The 22490-nt window shown below is 50.8% G+C and overlaps 1 protein-coding gene across 3 annotated transcripts in view; it reads right to left on the bottom strand.

The window, feature by feature from the left end:
* LOC122577854 (hemicentin-1-like) overlaps positions 1–22490 on the bottom strand; it is a 175623-nt gene that overhangs the window by 39364 nt on the left and 113769 nt on the right. The window lies entirely within an intron of this gene.

The raw sequence follows: 22490 nt of genomic DNA, 5'->3' as shown, positions 1-22490 counted from the left end.
AATCTTTCGCATTTCCGACGTAAAACGTCATCGAGAACGGGTCAGCCGAATTTTTTCTCTCCCTGAAATTTTCATACGGTCCGCTCCACAATTTAATCTACACCCACCCCATCTCTCCCCTGTCCCTCTCTCTATCGGCGTACCTTCCTTTTTTTCCCCCCATAGCCCCGAAATAGTTGAACGCATTAATCCCCGAGGAATTCGCTGGCCAAAGCGACCTATATATAATGAAAGCTATTAGAACGATCATTGAAAACTGCCACGGTTCCACGAACATCGTTGGCCATCGCAATTTTCATGTCGAATACGCGTGGTCGCCGTCCCTCCGTTACCGAAACGATAAACCGACTTAAACGCGGCGTTAAACGTTACGTGGTAATCATCGCGGTGTAACGCGATTGCGAATTTTACCGACGAATTTTCGCCTTTCGTTTCGTTATCGGTTCGTTCGATCGTTCGATCTCGTTTTCGTTGTATCTGGCTCGACGTCGCGTCGCGTCACGATCGATCGCGAAAGTCGGTGGATCGTCAGACTTGCGACCGCGTGGAGAACAACGGCGCGACTTAATCGAAAAAGTGACGGGCGCTGGATTCGAAGTTTAATCATGAATCTTGAATGAGCGCGTCGAGCCACGTCGTACTCCCAAGAGTTATTTCGACGTTTCCTGCGAATGTCGGTCGCGTTTCCGCTCTTACGTGTAAGAGGCGACGGACCAACTACGAACGCCGCGATCCGAATCCATCCAAGTTTTAACCGAAGATTTTTTTTCATGATTCTCGTAAAACGCATCCAGGGAAATTCCGTTGTAACGCGCGTGACCCGATTCTCGAGGCCGTGCAATCTGTTCGGCCCGATTTCGCGCCGCATCTGCCTCCAACGTCTATTTCTCTATACCGTGCGAGAATCCCGAAAGGCACGATGTTCCTTTAAGTAATCACTGCCGGGTGTTTCGCGTTCGTTTCGATTGCGATCGAACGTGGGATTTTCATTTTCTCCTACGCCAAGTTTCTCGCCATTTCAGAGAGTAGTCGCGCACACATGGGCGCTCCGTGTACCGCGTCAGCCGAGTTACGAGCTTTCCACGTGCTTTCGTCGCGACGCGACTCGCGTTAAACGTTCAAACGGGCGAGAAAGAAGGACGTTAGACCGATTGTTATTCCACAATTACGACTTCTCCCCGATGGTGTTCTCCGCGCCCTTTACACGGTTAACGAGGCAGCTGTGCGAGCACGTTTTTAATTGCGTTCCTTGGAAGCCGGCGGATCCTGACGTCGCTCGTCTAGGACGAATTCCGGAAACGGTGCGTTACAAAAGCGTCGAATTCAGAGGAAAAACGCGTGCAAGAAAATATCGCGCGCTCGCACGGGCTGACGGTCGCACCGTGGCGAGGACGCGTCTCGGGTCCGGATGCGCGGTCCATGGTAACGACGTTTCCGTGTTTCGAGAGTCAGCGTCGTCGTCGGGCGAAAAAAAAAGGGCTCTCGGTAAAAACTCGCGTGGATCTCCTCGTTAACGAGGATCGCGGAGCCTTTGTAAAAGGCGCGAGAAAGAGCCAAGGGGTAAAGAGTTTCACGATGAAAAACGCGTTGCTACTTTCTCTCCGAGCGACGCGCGGAAGCTCGCTTCGCTTCTGGATTCTCCTTCTTAAACGTCTGGATCGTCGATGCCATTGTTCGTCCCATACTCGCTGCCATTCATCGTCTCGCGTACAAAGCTGTACGTAACAAATGCGTCGAGCGATTCTTTCGATTTTCCATGGATCCCCGCGTAAAAGACGTCACGTCGCGCTATTACTCGTCATCGTTCGATCAACACCTTCGAATGGCTCGTAAAGAGCGCCGTCACCGAGAATATTCACTCGTCGCCAGTGAATACGAATACTTGTTGCTCGCAGGATTCGCGTCGCGTTCCTTCCTTTTCGAGAGCGGACTTGCACAGCTTTGCGAACGTATCGATTCGCGCGCTACGTTCCAGCTATACCGTCGTTGGTGCAGGCTCGCTACACAATTTCGTCCGTCGAGGCTGTCGCTCGCTTATCTTCCGCTCGGACGTTTAACGTTCTCAGTTCGGTCTCGATTGTCCCGGACAATGGAGAACCGGCTATTCCATCACGATACACCGAAATCGCGTAATGAAAATGGCGAGCGCGCAGGGATCGAGGGCTCGGGACGAGCACGGATTCGCGATACGTGGAAACGAGCACGATATGGCGAAAAAGAGAGAGGAGGATCGAGCCTGGTGGGATGTGCGAGGCAAGGGGAAAAGGGATGGCTGGGTTTGTAGTACGCGATAATTCACTCTCGGTCGCAGAAGCGGCAGCCTCTGGAAATGGAGTCACCACCCCCTACGAGGCACCGGTCCCCGCGGCCCGGCCAAGGGGTGGCCGGCTTAAACGGGTTTGTATCCCCGATGAGGACCAAATTAGGTTAGCACGAAAACAGCCTATACACCGTACTCTCTTCTCTTTCGACCTTCCTGCAATCTACACCACCGACTACGTCCCTACGGCTCGCCCTTCCCCTGCAAACTATTCCACCGGTTCTCGTTTGGTCAACTATTTTCTACTTAGCTTCCGCGCGCGGTGATCGCCTCGCTACGTTTACGCGTTCCAGATGCGGTCGCAACCAGCTGCTCTACCAAAGTTTCAGCGTTACACTTGAGGATACGCGCGCTACTTTGCGCGATTGTTCGTGCCGCCCCCTGCCCCTCTCCTAATTCAAAGCAGAGGTGAATTGATAGTAACCGCGAATTCCAACATCGACGAGGAAAACATCTCGTTCGAGGGAGATGATTCGATAAGAGGAACAGGTGACAGCCATTCTCGGTAGACGAAACGACGCGCGTAAACTGCCCGAAATCGCCCAAAATAGCCGAATTATTACGCTAATTAGATAGGTGGAAAGCAAATTTCTATCGAACGTAGTGACACCGTTGAATAGACTTTACCAATACCACTACTACTACCATCGAGCCGTCCGCTGTCAACAGCATTCGTACAGGCGCTCCAGACCTCGGCCGTTGTGTTGTTTCGCGTTCGCAACAAGCCGCCGATGACGAATTTTGAAAATGCCCGAACAAACTGGTTGACGCGACCGAACGAGCAAGCGGGACGCGACAGGGAGAAGGCTCGCGTCGCTGACGAGAATATTCCACGTTTTGTATTTTGATAAACGACCTCTAGAGAATTAAATTCCCAGCTCCCCTCCGGTTAGTCGCGGCCCCCACCCATTTTCCTAGCGTCCAACAGCCGGTTTTCCTCGTTTTTGACCGGACCATCTCGCCCTCTTTTTCTCCGTACCGCCTGTAACCCGGCCACGGGCCGCGTCCAGAACGTAACACAGATTAATCTGTTTGTTGATCCTATTCCCCTGCGCTTTTTTCGCCTCCGACCACTTTTTCGTTGCTGTCCTCCTTGCCGTCTCGCGCCGCGAGATTTTCTCTTGCGTCACGGCTGCGTCCAGCTGCACCTTTTAAATTCCACCGCATACCTTTCCTCCCTCCGACGAGCATCGCCCGTCCACGTCGTTTCATCACACCTCCTGCTACCCCGCATTTTTATTTCCGCACCGCTTTATTTTTATTCACCACCCATCCTTCATCCTTCACCGAGACGCTACGAGATGTTTCTAAAACGGTCGGTGAAATTTCCCGTTTTTCGATCGGCTCGAACGCGCGAAGAAGACGAATCGCTTGGGAATTTTTGGCGTTTTCTTTGCGCGCGTGCAAGAATTTCAAAGGGAAGCTGCGAAGAATCGTGGTTAGGCTTCGATGTTTCACCCGGGGTGTTTGATCGTCCGTTTTAAAACAGCCTGTAGAGGACACCGGGCGGTGAAATCGCGCGCCCCTTTGCCTGCTGCCGTGCTTTTGTTCGCGAAACGGCGCGGCGGTGAAAGACGGGAAACGGTGGAAAAAAGGGAAACACCGAAGTAGGCAAAATTTCCACCCCACCGGCAGAAACGCTTTAATAGAGCGCTTTAATGAAACGCTCGAATAGAGAGATCGAAGGGAGCGGCCACGGAAGAATAGGATGGTCCGCTTCATTCTCTATTTTTCCCGAATGCCGATGACCCACGGGCGGAAGAACAAAGGGAGGGCGTGCGAGTCGAAAGTTGGTTCGGTCGGTGGGTTCTGCGAGAAAAATTGATCGTTTTCCCACGGGCTGGTTAGGCGAGGGGAGAGACAGGTTTGCCGAGGTTCGACGTAATTAAGATCAAAAGTTCGCCTATCGGCATCGCTTAACGAACAAGCAAGGCTATTTCCGAGAAGCTGCATGAAATTAGCGATCCTTCTTTCTCCTTCCCTTTCCACGAAACCTGTAATCGTCCCTGAAAAAGGCTCCTTTCCATGCAAAGTGCCTCGAGGATATAAACATCGGCTCGTTCCCAGGCAACTTGCCTATGAGATCATTTTTCCCGCTTATCGTCATAGCTAAAAGGGAGGAGATATTCAGTGAATCCTGGCGTGCATTCGAATCCGGATGTCTTTATCAGCCACGGACCTTTTCCCCTTTCCTGCTTCGTGTCCGAGCTAGCTGTCGCTTGCTTTATTAAATAGGGCAGTCCTTCCGTACACACGAGGGAACAATGCAGAGTCGTCTCTGATCGAATACCTCGACAACCGATTACCCTCCGCTCACAGAACATCCAGCGTATATATCGCAGCGCGCGAATCTCATAGTGGCAGCCGACGACGACGACGACGATGACGACGATGACGACGAGTGTATTTTGACAATTTCCCTGTGAAGCGTATACCTCGAAACGACAGAACGCGGCAGTGGTCTATGAGCCGAGGGAAATGGGAATATTCGATCTTTGTCCGAGTCACAATGGATGTCCTGCGGAGCTGGTAGCCTCCTCCCCGAGAGGTCCAAACACCGAAAAGCGGCAGGAGAAGAGTGGCGAGCGAACGACAGAGCGGAGGTTCGTGGTCGCGAAAATGGGGCACGGTATGCGCTCGTACGTGACGAAGCTCGACGAACCTCGACGATGCTGAGTGTGATTCGGGGCGAGCGCGTGTCCTACGGTTTGTCTCCTATATCACAGCCTTGATATACGGAGGTCGCCGGCCGGGAATCCGGCGGATCTACCGGTGCACGTTTTTAGAGACGTCGTGTCGCGCGGGCCCGGCACGCGCGACACCATTTTTATTCCGCCCGTTGTCGTTTCGTACGTGTGGCTATGCGAGATTCGCGGCAAACTGCCGCTTTGTGTCGCTCGACGGTGACGAAACTGGTCGTAAACGCCGCTCCGCATTACGCCGCGAACCGTGTACCACCCTCCGCCGCCGCTTCTCTCGCGCCTGCTTCTCTTCTTTTAATATTCCGCCACTTTCCGAAGTGCTAGAAAACTTCATCGGCGTAAAAAAGAAAATACTGAGTCGCTGATGATGCTCGCTCGTAACCGAGTTTCACGGGCGCCGTGTAATTTTCCGAGTTACCGGATAAACTCGACGTCAGTTCCGGCAACTTGGACGTCGATGGCGGGGAGACAGGCGTCGATATCGACGCCGACGATTATCGAGTAGCGTCTTCGCGCGACCAAATCTTCCCAGGGATAGAAAGTGTAAGCACCGTCGTAAAGTTGCTCCAACGACTGCGTGTGAGAAGAGGAATTTTAAATCTTAACCGACGAGGTGGAATTTCCCGATCCTTACAGGTGTTACTTCTTCAGATCGTTCGACGATTACGTGGTGGAAGAGGTTGGTGTTGGTTATGTAACCCCCTCGTGATTTTCTATGTTCCAGAAAACGCATTTAGCGGCAAACGGTGTGATTCGCTGCATCTACTACGTTTACATGTAGAGAAACAGATTTACTTTAGATAGCGGAGTGTAATTGTTTCTGCTAACGAGAAGCGTAAATAGCATAGCTCGAAAAACGAGTTTTTCGTCCTACCGAAAAAGACATATTTCTTGCAAATTATTTCGGTTAAAGTATTCGTGGAATTGGAATATATTTGGAATATATTGGAATATATCGTTTAATCTTTGACGTTTTCAAAGATACAATTAACGTTTTCGAAATTACGTAATTACTACGCTATAAGGGAGGGTCGTACGGTCCCCGAGGATCATTTTCCTCTTTATTAACGTTGTTTCATGTTTTATTTATGTTATAAACATACACACACGCCTTGGACAAATATTTCTCCGAGATCAGGTCGTAAGGCGACGTCTGCTCGTCTCATAACGAGCATACAGCGAATGCACATGGAGCAAAAAAAAGAGAATATTTTGAATTTGCCTGGCGTATCCGCTTTTGATCTCGAAACGTACGAAAGAAATATTTTTTTCTAACTTTTATTAATCTCGTTAGCCTCGTTTTCCTCCAAGTTGCAAAGATGTCTTACCTGCGCGAAACACGTGAAATTCAATCAAATTCTTTTTCATTTACTTTCACCTTTCATCGTAGATAACCATCTTGCTAGTTTATAAACGTTTTACGCAAAAACTTCGAGCAGTTAAAGTTACGAATCGGATTTTACGAAGAGATATGAAGCTGTGCAACCATATTATCGCCTTTTACCTCTACCCTGGCTACAAAGATTGGACTACATCGAGGAAGATACCGGATCACCAAGAAGCAGTACGTGGCTGGGTACTCGAATTTCGCTCTTACAAGGAATTCACGAGGTTCCACTAAACCCGCCTCGCCGATTAAGGGTTAAGCTCTCGTGAAACTTCGTGACACGCGATACTTCCTACATACTCGATCGCTTCGACGATTCTTCCGAATCCTTTACACCGATCGGCGATGCTATTTACTGCAGTTAGTCACGCCGCGTGCTACGAATCTGTCCGTTATTGTATCGGTTGAATCTGTGTCGCACGATGAAATTTATCACGGGAACGCGTCTAACTGCACGCAAATATACGCGCGTGTATTTCCATGCGTCGGTCGTCCCAGAGCGGCGCGTTGGTCGGGCTTTAACAGCGATATACAATGTACAGCCGCAGCAGACTCGACACGATCACGCGTGTTCGCGTATTCCTATTGGTGCACGTGAATGGACTAGCCTCGGCTAGATCCCCGAGGTAATTAATATTAAGTATCAAAGTAGTTGCTCGGAGACTGCGGCTTCCAGTTCGCTCGTATGTAAGCGCGATTTCAGCTCACGGACGCGCACACCAGATCGCGACCAATCGATTTTAAATCTGTTTTCGGAAAAATTGAAAAATAAATGGCTCGTCTTGCGCAAGTTACGAATACCTTGAAATAAAAGTTATTCAAATATTTGCCGACGAAGTTTTCTCATCGGCCGCTTCTTAGAACGCGAAATTTCTTGACAATTTAAGCCTCGTTCTTCGCGTCTAGTTGTTCCGGTAAAAGGAAGAACGCACGGTGTTTAGATCATAGTTACGTACGATCCAGCCATAATGCTGTCGATGCAACAAATAAGGTCGCTTCGAAGAGATACGATTGGTTCGCTGCAGTGGCAGACTGTTCCCGTTGGATTGAACGGGTCATTCCGGTGACCAGGCACGACCGGTATAGGCAATGTGTAGATTATTCGTGTACACAGGTCGGTACACACGCGACAGGCTTAACGATCTGGTCACGCGCGCGGATATTAATTCCGTTAAATCGCACGGATAAGCCGGCGGACGACGAACCGAGGGAAAAACGTGGGAAATGAAAAACGGGGCCGATGTGTTTCGCGGTGGTCCGACCGATATTTTAACCACGAACGAACGTGGAATTTATCCTAGCGCCGTTTCCAGCCAACGGTTCGTTACGGAGAAATATCGATGCCGCACCCCGGTGAATTTCTTGCCTCCTTCTCGCGCTACCTTACCGCTGTTGCATCTTACGTAGCAACACGTACGAACCGTCGGATTAGTCGCGTATCGTAAAACGGTATATCTCGCTCGATTAATCTCGCCCGTCTTGTGCCACTGAGATACGACGTCGCGAGGATTCACTCGTAGGTTCGCGCATCGTCTTTCCTACCAACGACTTGGAAACGCGATTCTTCTTTCGGGAAGCGCGTCGACCGGGACGCCGATACCTCGCGGTGGATACTCGGCCACGAAGAAAGGAAGGAAGAAAGGAAGATCATCAGCATCGACGGATGCTTTTAGAAAACCATTAAACCGGCAGCCCTCGCCGATCGTTCAACCCCCTCTCTTTGCACCCCTTGATTTTAGTTCTCTCGCAGAGACGGGAAAAATCTCCGAGCACGCTCCGCGAGAGTCGTTGAATATTTATTCAAGCCGCGTTTCCAGCCTGCACGGTTGGAAATAGATGGGAGTGCATACGACCACCGCCTACGTACGCGGCCTCGCACTCGGAATGCAAAATAAAAACATACAACGTTAACGCACCATCCTGCCATCGGTTTTCACTCTGATCCGCCCCTTCGCGTCTCCTTGTATCCTTTTTCTACGCACCCGGCAAGCACCGGTCCTCGTGTCTCTTCGCGAATCCTCGATCCGTCATGCTATCTTTTTTTGTCGTCCGTTTAGTATTTCGAGCCGCGGCGAAACGAAAGGGCAGGCCGTTTCGTTGCCGGAGGAATGACGCGAATGCGCGTCGTACGAGGAAACCATCGGGTCCGGTCTATGCGGAAGGGAAATCACGTGGTTCCGGCTAGGTGATCAAACGAACAGCAGCGTATGTGAGGCACGTGCCGCCGATGTTCATAGGTGCGCTTCGACATAGCTGGCATTTTCCACGTTGGAACGCTCCGCGCTATCGGACAAAGGGACTCCTAATAAATTCCATTCGACTCGGTATCGAACCGCTACCCGGAAAGGATTTTTTTCATCCCTCCACCCTTCGCCCACCCCCGATCCCGCTTCTCATCGACCGCCCGGCTAGCTTTCGTCGTGGTGTTCTCCTTTTCTTTCTCTCTCTCTCTCTCTCTCTTCACTAGTCCTTTTCTTTCGCAAAACCACCGGTCCAGCTCGTTGGAATCTCGCGACCCGTTAAATCGAGCCAAGCCGAGATTTACGATTACCGATTCTTACTCCCGCCCCGCTTTATTTACGAGCCGTGCCGAGAGGCGCAAAACGATCGAGACTCCTTTAACGGTCTGCCGGGGAAAACACGTTCCCTTTAAATACGTCGGTGCGCGAAAAGCGTCTACGCCAATGTGTCCCAGTGGCACAGGGTTGTGTCTCGGTAGGGCGGTGAGGAGGAAAGAGAAATGAGAGAAACAAAAAAAAGAGAGAGAGAAAGAGAACGAGAAAGCACGCGGAGTGGCAGCGGTGGACGGTGGAGGCGGCTACAGCGGCGGCTTTTGCCCCCCGTCCCCTTTTCTACTTTATTTGCTTTGCAGCCACGGGAGGAGAGGGAGCGGAGGTACGGTGACGAGGGTGAGGAACGACATTTTTCACAGAGCCGCGTGCTTTCAACTGTTATTTCAACGAAAATTCGCCAACGGCTCGCCATTGTCCCCAACCGTGCACGGCTACACACGCTGGCTCAGATATTGCCGCGATTTTTTTCCCCGCCGCAGAAACGAGGAACGTATGCCGTGGCGCGTATCGCGCGCGCGCTTCAGGATTTTACGCGTTAGTTTGTCGGTACCGCGTGCTTTTTACCAAATGCAAATGACTCCGCGAAACGAGGGCCAACTTTGAAACGGTTCGATGCGTATGTCTGCGCTTGTATTACTCGGGCGAGGATGCGCATCGAGGATATAAGACTATCTCGAGTTTACGATACGAGCAGCGCATCTGCTATTTTTGGCAAGTTGGAATTTCCAAATTGCACGTTACAGAGTTTACAACTCGGACCACGTCGACAACTTAATTAGCATCTTAAGCGCTCGACGAGTTCGCTCAATTGCAAACGACGTGTCGTAAACTTTGCCACCAGATGAGAACTCGATAGTGGGCCACCGGACCAAGTGCTTACCGGGACGTTACGCTACGCACCCTCGGTCAGGAAAACGTGGACGAAAACACACCGCTTTGAGAACAGATACTACTTAACTTTATACTTCGCTTTGTACTGAACTTTATACCACACACACACTTTGTACTAAACACTTACGTTCGGACCTCATGCTTGGGACAGAAACACTTACGTTCATACTTTATAAGTCAGTTCATCGTACAAAACGTCACGCGAGACACTTCGAGAGACGCTTCGAGAACTCTTTGATCTATTCTCTACCTTAAACCACGTTAATATCGTCCAAGGTTCGCGAGTCTAATCGAACAATTTCGATGTAAATGATCGCCGACTAGTTGAGGACCGTAACGATGCGTCACCTCCGGTGGCGAGTGAAAAGGCGCGCGTGCAAGCCGACGCGACTTACGAAAACAACGGCGCCGATTGCTTCTTTCGTTTTCTCTCCTGGAAACACGCACGACGACGCGACGTGTTGGTCGTAAGCGATTGGAAATCCGTCGTCGATCGAGAAACTTTCTAGTTTTCCAACGATCTACGACCACAGAGGGAAAGATTATCTCGCTCAGTGCAATGGACTTAGGTCGAAGCACCGCGGAAGCGGGTGCGCGTTACAGGAACGCGAAATTTGAAATCCTCGGCAAGTCGGTGGAAGTCACGTAGCCGCGTTCGTCAGCCTGTAATTATATATCGGTCCCGAGAACAAATACTCGACTGGAATCGGTCGTTGCACGAAGCGGGTTCCTCCTTCAAGGAATCAATCGTCTCGAGGGAATTCTCGGCGCGTCCGAATAAAATTTAATTTCCTCGGAAAGATCCTGGCCCGAGTAATAGAAAATCTTCCCGATGCGAGCAAAATAATCGATATACCGTCTTTGCTGGCGCCGTCTTCCTTCGCTCGCGTTGCTGCGTCATCCTCGTCCCGCGAGCCTCCTCCGACTGGCTTTGCCACGATTTGCCTCCAGACCGCAGCGAATCGTCTTCGTCGTCGTCGTCGGTCTCGTCCGTAACGCGAGGAAGAGACGCGAGTTTCTCTTTGAGAAGCGATATCGCTGTTCCGTCGTTCGACGCAGCGGACGAATCGGAAACGAATCGAAAGCCAACCTTGACGCTGCTGTAAATTTTATCGGCGCGGCTCCTTCGGGGAATTAGTCGGCGAAATTGATTAGTCGGGGTAAAATACGGAGGCAAAAGGCGGATCGATGGTTCGCCGTGAGCCGGTGAGATCGTTTTAAAACTGGCGTCTCGTTAAAAGGGGGAAAGGCTGGCGCGGATGGAGGAAAAAATCGATGATCCCCCGGCCGACGGAACGGAACATATTTCATTCGACGGGACTGCGTCCGAGAGTCGAAAACAAGGGTGGAAGAGCGAATGCGCGAGGGTGGGAAGGGCTGTGGATGTCTTCCGACAGCAACGGTATCTGATACGTGGCGCGTTCGCGGCAGAAAGAAACAAAGAGGGTTACTAATGACCCGGCAAACGAATCGGTGGCTCGAGCGGGAATGCATTCGGAACCGAGAGATTTCCGGGGAAAACGTTGACCTCGACGTCGACTAATTTTTCATCGGGACCTGGTTCTGGCTCTCTCGCTCTCTCTCTCTCCGCTGGACGCCCAACGAAAACATCGCACTACCGAGAATCGCGTTTTTCGCTTTTTCACCAAAGAACTGTGTGGCTTCAAACTGTGTAAGGTCGTGCAGAATGGATACCGTGGAAAAACACTTGGCTCGATTAAGAATTGTTTATTATCGATGAAATCGCGGAAAGAAGAAAAGCAGCGGCTTCCTTAAAGAGCAACTATAATTCCCGCGTGTGTTTGTCCGACGTTCTGTCAGTTGATCGATCTTCTCGATTCTCTCTATAAATGTAATGTTTCACCTAGAAACTAACGCGACATTTTTGCCACAAGATTCAGCCATCCCTCGATGATGGACGAATTTGTTCGGTTGGTGTTTCTACCGACGCGATACTCGGCTCTCTAACTCGCATAACACGAAGCTTATTCAAACAGCGCTGGTAGCGCTACGCAAACAAATAGCCGAAGTTAATTCGACGAAAACCGAGAAGACTTCTGCGGCCACTCGACCAACTCGTTCTCGTCGCACGGGATCCATTTCGATGCGGATTATCGTTTTCCACGGGCACGAGAATCTCAGCGCGACAAAAACCGATACGCGCTCCACCAGTTTTCTCCTCCTTGATTTTTAATCGCCGCCTCTTCAACACGCACCTACGTACTTACATAGCTCTCCTAGTGGGAAACGATCGAGCCAGTTTCCATCGCTTGAAACCGTGGAAAGGTGTCGTCGAATGATCGCAATTGTTCGACGACGGACGTGTTTCGCGATAAATATCGCATCGGCGGAACGAGCGCTAGCGGAATCCACGGAGCGCGACGCGACCGCGAACAACCTCGAATACAAATTAGGTGACAGAGCCGGCGAGCAACGCTCGATCCGATACAGGGATCGACGATAAAGCCTACGAGGTGAATAAAAACCCGATACACACTCGAATGAACAGCAACGGAATAAACGAGACAAATAAATGCAGCGAACGGGCCAAATAAATATTACAAAATGTTAAATGTCGCGGCGAGATAATCCACCAGCTTGTCCGCAACCGCGGATAAACGCGAGATAAACAACGGGGGCAGGGACGAAGGAAGGGAAACGCGCGTTTTCCGACGTATAATGCCACGCACTTGCGACCAGTCGTTCGCGTCTCGGGGTACTCGTTTCAGGAAACAACGCGATACGCGTTTGGCCCGGTCGAACTTAAGAAACTAGGTCGATCGTTCGTTTATTTGCTTACTCGGTGGGCGGATTCGATTAAGAGCGAAAACCGGGCCGTTTGTTCGGCGGAGCGCGAATGTGACGAACGAGCGGACAAACGTGGAACGAGGGTGGCGCGTAACGATCTACGGATCAAAGATTCGAGTTGATCGGATATTAAAACCAGGCGAAACGGTTTCTTATTATTTATCGAGTAAAATACGAGGATCGTGTCGTCGTGCGACGATCGTCGACTGTTCGCGATTCCGAGACAGCGACGATCAACGTGGAAAGAACGAGGGGAAGGATGAGAGATGACGCCGGAGCGATGACGTTGTACAGCGACGATGAATGACCAGAGGCGGAAATCGCGCGACGACTGACATTGAAAAGTTTATGGCTGCGCGAGGTGTTTTTGCGCGGATCGGGTCGCGTGCAGCCATAAAAATCTCTGGTTTCGAAAACAAGTTGCAAAAGGAAGGACGTAAAGAGGAAAGGTTTTTTGTTGGAAAGAACCGAGTGCCAAGAAGGGAAGAAAATTGCCAACGAGATTATCGACGATCCACTGTATTCTCTGTCGTTGGACCAGTCACGTAGAAAAAATAAAAAGAAGGAAAAATGGCAACCGAAAGAAAAAAAGAAGCAACGTCCGTGACTGAACGGCGATCTCTGTACCGGAGAGTCTGAAACCGCGATTATAAATTATTCCCGGTATTTATTTCCATAACGCGAGAGACGCCTCGAGAAGAGGAATTAATTGCAGCAAGACGAGTGGAACCTTTTGTCGCTCCATCGAGGGTAATAAAGGCTGCATTAGTCGCTGGAGAAAAAGAAACTGCGCCTCTGCATATCGCGACGTCGAAAGAAAAGAGAAAGAATTATTCAAAACGCGCGGATCGGTAGAAAGGAGAGTAAGCCCGCCGATGGAAACGTCAAAGAAGGCGACGTGACTTATCGACGGTCTTTACCACAAAGTGCAATGCCGGCCTCCATCCCCCTCGTCGTTTGATCCTCCACGCGCGATATACATTTGTAGGTTCTGGTTGCACCGGCAACCAGGAAAACGCCTCTCTGACTTAAGAATTCCGCCTTTGCCGTCGCGAAATCTCCGTCTCTCGCTCCACCTTCGTTTCGCCGCTGTTGCGCGTCATTCTAACGAGTCGGATTTTCGTCTACTTTCGCGTACGAAATCCGTGGCACGCGCCTATGTCGGCAAAAAGGCCGATAAATCGATACACCGATCCGACCCGGGACGCCGATCGACGTCGGTTAGCCGAGAAATTGCTTCGGCTGTTTTATCGTTCGAAAATCCTTCCCTCCTTTCCTCCTTGCATCGCTACGGTTTCACGGGATTCAATTAAATCGGAAGACGAGCGCACTGCTGGCCGCCGACGCTCGTTCTCGATTTATCCGGACGCGATCTCGGAAAGAGTCTCGGTCGGAATCTTTCGCTTCGTTCGAGGCTCGAATAATCCGCTCGACCTCGATCCGAACAGCACCGTGCAATTTCATATTCGTCACGCGTACCTAATTTCATTAATACCCTCGGGGATCGATGGCTCCGCTAATGAATTAATATCTTCGCGTGTCGGATGAAAAGCAATGGGGTTGATTTTCGCGCGCGTACAGACCGAGGTCAAAACGGTTCGATCGCGATATTTTCAGCCACGCCAGCTAGTAATAGGATATCGGAACGATCGAAAACACGAAGGCACAGTGAGAAATTTATACGTTTTCGAAGGGCCCTCGAACGATTCGGTCCTTCAGGTATATCGTTCGCGAACGCTTTCTCCCGCGAGCGGCTAGAAATGGAGCGGAACGAGCACTGCCAATAAGCCGCTTTCCCATGCGCCCCGCGATTTTATTATCGGCTCCGATTCTCTTCTTCGATCGAGTGCCTCGCGGACCGATCGCAAAACGCGCCACGCGCTTCTATCCCGTTTCTGTGTCCCGCAAACCTTCGCAAATCGTATCGACTCCTCCCCCTACGTTCCATTGTTACTACCTTGTTGTCGTCGTAACGTTTGCAGATTTCGCGCTCTACGTCGCTCTACCTTCCCACGCCTTACAAGCGATAACGATTGGAACCTTAAAAAATTTATGAAAAAAGACGAAAGCCTGGCCAGGTCCGAGAACGCCGGTTCGTCGACGCGGATACGGTTCTAAGCAGATTTCCACGAAACATCCAACAAATAGGGAACCGTTTGCATATGCATGCGAGGCAACGCGGTGCAGGAGAGCGCAGCGCGTGGCGCTACTCCGGCGTGGCTCGCCGCCACCGGCGCGGATGTCGAGATCCGCCGGTTACTCTCTCGCAGCCAGCTACGATGGATGCCTGATGGCTCAACTCGATATACATACATATCGGATAGCCGCGCATTAAGCTTTGAATTACGTGACTCATCATGCAGAGTGGAGCTTAATGCCTGAGCTTGTTAATTACATGCAGGCCCCGGGCTCCCTTTCGTTCCGCCTCGCTTCTACCCGGCCTATCCTCGCCCGCTCGTCCTCGTCTACGTTCGCCTCTCTCGTTGTTCTCGCGATCAAAATCCGACGATGCGTGCGGCGACCTGACGGGTGACGTGACGCGCGTTAAGTCGTCGACTCGCGACCGCAAATGCCGCGCGTCGAACGCGAGACCGGTCGCAGCGCGGATGAAATTATTTACGATCCGCGGCGCGTTTCGGCTCACGGACGTTGCGCGTTCGATCGACGCGTTATGGACACCGGTTGATATCTCGCGAAAGCTAGGATCGGCAAGAGCTCGAGATAGCGGCGATATCGGGTTGATATCGCGGTCGAAGGTACGAACAGCGAATCGAATGATGGCAGAAGAGAACGAGAACCGAAAGTATTAAGCGATGAAAACGTTCTCGTGGAGGATCACGCAGCCCGATATATCCCGGTCAAAATCGACGCACCACGCTACCCCTCTGTCCCGCCACTCTTTTCTCCGTGGTACGTTCGACCAATATGTTGGGAAAACTGGGTCGAACGTGATTGGCTTTTTTCCTGATTTTATTGTGCGTATTCGTTGCGTCGCGGCGCCGTGGTTTGATGAAAACTGCTTGATCGGGAGAACGTGAATAGGACTCGTGGGCGAAAATGAGCAGCAACGTCCGCGTGCCCGAGCCTATCCTAGCCTACTTCTGTATCGATTATTCTTTTGCAACGATCTTTTCGTCTAGTTCGTTTCGACGACCGACCTCGCCAACCTTCTCGAAACATCGCAGAGCCGACAGAGTACGAACCGACAGAGCATCGGGAATTCGGAGACAAACAGAGAGCTGTTCGAATTCAAACGACAGACAGTGGTTCATCGTCGTAGGTGGCGCGTGACTTTTTTCTACGGCCGAGACGCAGCGACCGCGAGCACGTATTTCACGATAACAGTGACGATAAATCTTAAAAGTCGAGCATCGCGTGGCTCGATGGCGCAGCCACGGTTCATCGATCGGCCGCATACGGTTCGTGGAATTCTTCGAATGGAATTTCAGGTATGCGATCGAGGATGTAGTCTTTGAAGGTTCGTTCGTTCGAGTTAATGGACCAGGGTAGGAGGATCGCGCGGCGAGTCGTGCCGCGTCGCTTCATTCGCGCTGCAATCTTTCAAGGATATTTGGAAGGGCGAAAGTGGTACGGGCGACTCGCAAAGGCCGTGGAATTCAAGACGCGAAACGGGAAAGTTTTGCGGGACTAAAACGACTCGAGCCAAAGTTGTCGAGAGTCCGCGGCGAGAATCGAACCGCGACGAGTTTCATTTGCGATATGAAACGGTGCGGATTCTTCTTTTCGGAGTAACGTTTTGGTTTCTTGGCGCGGTGGAAAAACTTTGTCCGATCCAGCGGACAGAAAAGGAAAAATACGAATTTCCAAACGAACGTTCGTTAGCCGTTTGGAGGGCGAGTGGCGTGTAACTCTGACACGGTTAATTACCAAAGGAAAATATCACCCGAGTTACAAGCTCCTCTAATCACTATAACGCGGGGCGGCGGCGCGGCGCTGGGTAATTTCGAGGGATACGAACAAATTCTTGCACGAGATTCGGTGTAACGAGCGCAAAATAAACGATAAAATATCACGGTGGAACGAAAGTCTCGCCGGTGGCTCATTAACCCTCGTTTAGAGAGCAAGTCCGGATTCCCCGATGGTTGTCTTTCTGCAGTGAAAGAAAACGCACCGTGGAGACGAAACGGTACGCCACGTCTTTCCGTCGCAAAGTGCAAGGACCTCCGCTCCGGTCCCATTAGTCGCCGCGGAGATTGGAATAAATTGATACGATTTACGACAGGGGTGGCATCTTTCTCACCGCCTACGATCACAGAAGCAACCGAAGCCAGGGCAGGATTCACGACGGAGGGTGAACGTCGATTTCGAGAGCCTGCGATGGTTCGCGGTTAAGCGATGGGAGCAGATCGTCGGAGCGGTGAGCGAGCGTTTTCCTCTCGTGGAAGCGGCTCCAACTCCGTACCATAGCCGCCAACTTTGTCTTCGTAGCGCTATTAGGCGGTCCGGAAACTCGGATAAATCACGGCCATTTCTATCGCACCTAGATGCCAGGGTATGTCTCATCCATCGCGAATTCCAGCAGGCAAAGGGCAAAGAAGTTACGAATAACGGGAAATCGGAAATTTATCGACCGCTCGATAGTCTTTCTCGCGAGACAAAGTCGACAAATATCTTCGCTCGAGAAGAGCTTTCTTTCTTTTTTTTTTTCTATTATTACGATCTTTTCCACAAAGATATTTCCTCCCGAAATTCGACGAAAACGATCCGTCGAGATCGTAGGCTTCCGATCGACGGCCTGTCGGGGCTAATTTAAACGATATCGCGTTGTCCGTTGACCAGACATCGACGAAGAATAAGTACGATAATTATCCATGGCGATGAATCATACGAGAAAGCGGGAATAAATCATCGGTATTTGCATAGCCGTGTTTCGAAGCGCGCTACCTGAACCAACGTATCTGATCTTGAGCGAGTCGGACACGCGTCAGTTTGCGTTGTTGGATTTACGGCAACGTGCGATCGCGTATCGTTCCCGATCCTGTTAATTACGCGTCGATCGTACACCGCGGGAGAAACCGAACCGACGCCGCCGCCATCCGTACGTCTCGACAAACGCGAAGTCGAACGATTCGGTGACTGAAAGCTAGTTCGTTCGTCGAAAGAAAGCTGATAAGTATCGATGACGACCGACGTCCAGCAGTCCTTGTAAATTACCAAACGGTCGTCCCATACGTTGCGACGTCCGTCGATCGTCGTAAATCGCGACGTGGGTCCCGCAGGATCTCGTCGACCGCTCGTCTAATTTATCTTTTGGGTTGGAAACTAAATGATTGCGGGTTTTGTCATTATCACCTGATGACACTTAGTTTTCAACCCAATATACCTTGAAACTAACGATCGCGTAGTCTCCGCGGTTGTCGGATACGTTTACGCCCTGGCGAAGAGTTCGGACGCTGTTCGAGTTCCTGCTTGTTCGCTCGCGTCCTTGCGTTTCTATAAAACCGCGCGATACCAAAGCCCCGTGTTCGTAGACGCTGAAACCAACCTATACAGCGTATACAGTTCTTTTCTGGCGGTAGTTTTTCAAGTTTCTGTTCGCGTGTTGCGCGTATCGTTCGGTGGAATAAAGTTTCGCCAACTGTAAAGTGCCGCCAGTAGCGGCGCAATTTATTCGGCCTGCTCGAAACACTCTACTTGTAAACTATTTACGAGCTTTCCGAATTAATCGGTAAAGGAAGCGATCCGGCCATCGGACGATTTCCTCGCGATCGAAATCAATTTATCCCAGCCAGCTTTTTCGATCCGCTCCCCGTCCCATTTGTTTCCGGATATAAAGGAATATAACGGAGTTTGCTGGAACGTCGTTCGTCTCTCATCCTCGTCAAAATCATTCCAAGGTAGCTCCGTGGGAATAGCCGAGGAAACTTATTCCATCTGCTCGAACGCGGGTTACGTCTCTGCTCGTCTCCTGATCCACCTTCCATTCGACTCGATCGATTCCTTTCCAACTTGTTACGAAATCCACCTCAAATTTCCAGTTAATTTACGCCGCCTTCCAAAGCGTCGCCGTATATTCTTCGAGAAACAGGTGGACGACCGTTGAATCTCGAAATCGCAAACGGTGTTCGTAAAAACGTTCGGAGCGTAGGTTCGTCGAAGGTGCACGGACCCCGCGCAAAGCCCAAGTTCACCGTAAAGAATTCATCGAGACTCATAGGAGCGTGTCGGTTGCTCTCGCAGCGTGACACGGAGCCAGCATCGGCTGTAGGTAGCGCGTCCATGCGTGGCGATCGATATTCCGTAACGGATTGTTTTCGTACAGAAGCTGACAAGTCGCGTGCAAGATCAAAGCGCCACCGTATGAAGAAGTCTACGGTATCTCGCGGCCCACCCCGCGTAATCCATAATGCTTTGTTAAATCTCCTTGGTGTAATTGCAGGCTCGCCAAGATATCCAAGAACGTTGGTCTTCCGAATGCTCGAAGGAGGAGAGGCGAATGAAACTCGTAACGTTCGACGCACAACTACGCGAAGATTCTGCTCGGCGAACAAGGCGTTCGATTTGATCGACGTTGGAAGGAGGATGATTTAATCACGGCGTGTCGGCGAAGCTAATGCGAACGAGGAACCGTGACGAACGAGATCGAAGAGGGCGATATCAAACGATACACTCCTTGAAATTCGCTCTCTAAAGTTGCCACGCTCGCTATAGCGAACTGGCAATAAACCGAGGTAAAGCGGAGGAGAGAAAATATCTGAACGAGTAAATCGAGTATAGAAAGGATACAAAGGGGAAAGGAATACCGTCGATTAACTGGGAAACAGAGGAGGAACAACGATTTCAAGCGTAGGAAAGAAAGATCGGGCGACGACGCTGGGTTTAAGCGACCATCGCTGCTGTTCTCGGTCTGTTTCCCTCTGTTTCTACCGTGTTCCGGGTAACGCGCGTCGGATGCCGGAAATAGCGGAGGATGAGAGGTTTGGTAGGTGGTGGATGTTGGGGTGGCCAGGCCGGAGGACGAAGTCAAGCGAACGGGTGCAGCACCCGAGGTCGGAGGTGGCTTAATTGGCCGGTAATTGCCACTGTCTGCGCCACGGCGACAATAGGACGCGAAGATTGGAACTTTACCAAATGACGTAGACGCGGCCGGAATACGTTAACAATAATTCCGTAATAGGTGGATCTGGCGGGCTAGCGCCAGCCGCGTGTTTCGTTGCGAATGATTTTTCCTTCTCCTTCGACGGGCAGACCATTTGCGCGCTTAAACGAGCCGGAGATGAGGTTGCCGAACCTGGCACTGTTACGTTCCAGCCGCACAAAGAAATTTGTGCTTATCCGCGTGGAAAATGAATCGAACGCTGTATGGACGATAGTTTCGAGGGTTCGAAATAGTTGAGTAATTGCACCTGCGCGTACGAGTTCGTACGTGGCAGTTACGCGAATGGAACGAAGTTCGACACTCGTCAGGTACAAGCTTAATATTCTCTTTGGTCTTCCGGGTCGATGCACGATGGGCGAGTTCGAAAGCTTCGCTTGCCGGTAAAATTTATGGCGATGAAAAATCGCGTCGCTTAATTGCGTCACGCGTCGATGTAACTCGTAAATCCTGGCGATTCGCGGCTCTCGCGCACCCAGCATCGGCAAAATCTGGGTCACGGGAAGCGAGTTTACCCGGCACGGCGCGGCGACCGATCGCACGGGCCAAAATTTTCCAGCGACTTTGCGCCCAAACGCCGTAAATCTCCCGAAAAGAGGCCTGGTGTCGTTAAATCGCCGCAAAAATCGACGGCGATTCCATGGTCGCCTCGCTTGTTTCCATTCGAATGGCGTTGTCGCATCGGTTGCGCGTGAACCTGTTCCGGAAGACTCATTGCCGCCGATCCAGCTCGATGTTTTACCTGTCCATGGCGCTTCACACCTCGCTCGCTTCTTTTGTTTTCGTCATACACGGCCAGTTCGGCATTTCCGATGAAAGCGACCGGTTTCCGGCAAACCACGCGGTCAAATTCGACGCGAACGCGTTCAAAGCTAACGTTATAAACCGCGGCTGACGTTACGAGATCGCGGATGCGATAACGCGGCAGAGTATCGCAAAGAGACGCTTGTCCATGCGGATCGAGTGCTTCTGAAAATGGTTCGCGTCTGCCGGAAATTCTGGTTTCGTTTCGCGATCGCTTAATCGTCCATTCGTGCGTTTCTCCAGAGAATTACCGCTTTCAGCGTTACGCGGGGAAAAGAGAACCGGCGAAAATATCCGGACCATCGAACGTCGTAGTCGCGGCTTATATATGTATATATATATATATATATATATATCTTTTGCGAAGCCGAAGGGTGCAGTGAAATTGATGCGAAAAGGGTAACACGATGGGTGGTGAGTTTCTCGTGTGGCAACAGGGCAAAGCAATTTTGCGGGTCTGGTTTAAACACGCGGAAATATTCGACGTTAGGGTAATCGTTTTATGGGAAGCGATCGGTTCTCCGAACCTACAAGGAGGATGATATTGTAACGAGAGCATCGACAGTATCGCGAATTCGATGCTCGGGAGATCGTCGTTATCGCCAAACATCGTGCGTACAAACGCTTCTAGCGCGTAAGATGGAACGATAACAATCGCCGTATCTATGGAACGAAACGATGAAGAGTAGCCGGAGATAGGAAAACGACAAGAAGAAATTCCCGCTACGAGCTTTAAAGGATATCCGAAGATATTAAGAGAGAGAATCAGTCAGGAATTTGATCGGCTCTATCGATCGAGCAAACGAAACGCTCGACTTTCGGAATCGCGATATTCATTAAACGATACGGTTTATATTCTCCCGTTGCAAGATAAACGTACGTACCGATTGATCTTGCTTACGAACAGGATTCTCCGGCATTTGGAATACCAAGTTCGACGAAGTAAAAAGAGATATTACCCGGCTACCGTGGGACACGATATCGGGCCGTGTATTTCATATTCCACCGCCACGAAGACGGAATATCTAACGACATCCGTCGGCTGCCGCAGTGAAAACGAAAGGAAACTGTTGCCGCGCGGGATGACGCTACGCTGTGCAAACAACTCGTGATTTCCTTAGCGTATCTCCCGGAGCATACACCGACGAATAATTTCTTCGTTTAGATTTCCCGTCCCTACGAAAGCGGAAGTTGCTTAGAGCCACGTTTCCGAAATCGCATTACCAAAGAAATTTGTTCTCCCTTCTAATTCGCAATCTACGAACGTAAATCTATTTCGTGGTATCGTTAATTCGCACGTATAAATCGCGCAATGTTACGGATGGACGGATCGAAATTTCTTCAGGAACGGGTGCAAGCTTCGACCGATCGGAAGGAGGTTAAAAAAAAAAGCGACGCGCCGTGTAAGATCGAACGAGGTAGTCGGAATATTACGCCGATAAAACGTTCGGTCGATTAGGCCACGTTGAATTCGCAATAACGCCGACTACGATAGCCTTTATCGTTTCCCATACGATCGAAAAATCGAGCAATGCGCGTCTCCAGACCCGCCGTGCATCTCGCGTTAATTTCGCGATACCGAAATATCGTCACATCTACTAGAACGTAAACAAAGTATCCGCGAGACGCGCCTACATGGACGAATTTTGGCGGAAATGTACGTAGTTCCGCCGACGACTCGCTCGTGAAAAAAAAAAAACTGGCACGCGGTGACGTTTTGTCGATACGCCGCCGGAGGTGGAGGATAATGGAAGCGAGGTGAAAATGTCGCGAGAATCAGTCTGTAGGCTTCCCACGGATCCAACGTGGCTGGCTGTGTGTGTGTGTCTATCTGTCCGTGTGTGTATCGTGACGCCTGGACCGACCGGAAGTGCGGAGGAAGAGCCGC

This window comes from Bombus pyrosoma, linkage group LG1 (assembly GCF_014825855.1).
Source record: "Bombus pyrosoma isolate SC7728 linkage group LG1, ASM1482585v1, whole genome shotgun sequence".
Taxonomy (NCBI): domain Eukaryota; kingdom Metazoa; phylum Arthropoda; class Insecta; order Hymenoptera; family Apidae; genus Bombus; species Bombus pyrosoma.
The sequence above is the reverse complement of the archived record's forward strand: the minus strand, read 5'-3'. Positions and strand labels throughout refer to the sequence as shown.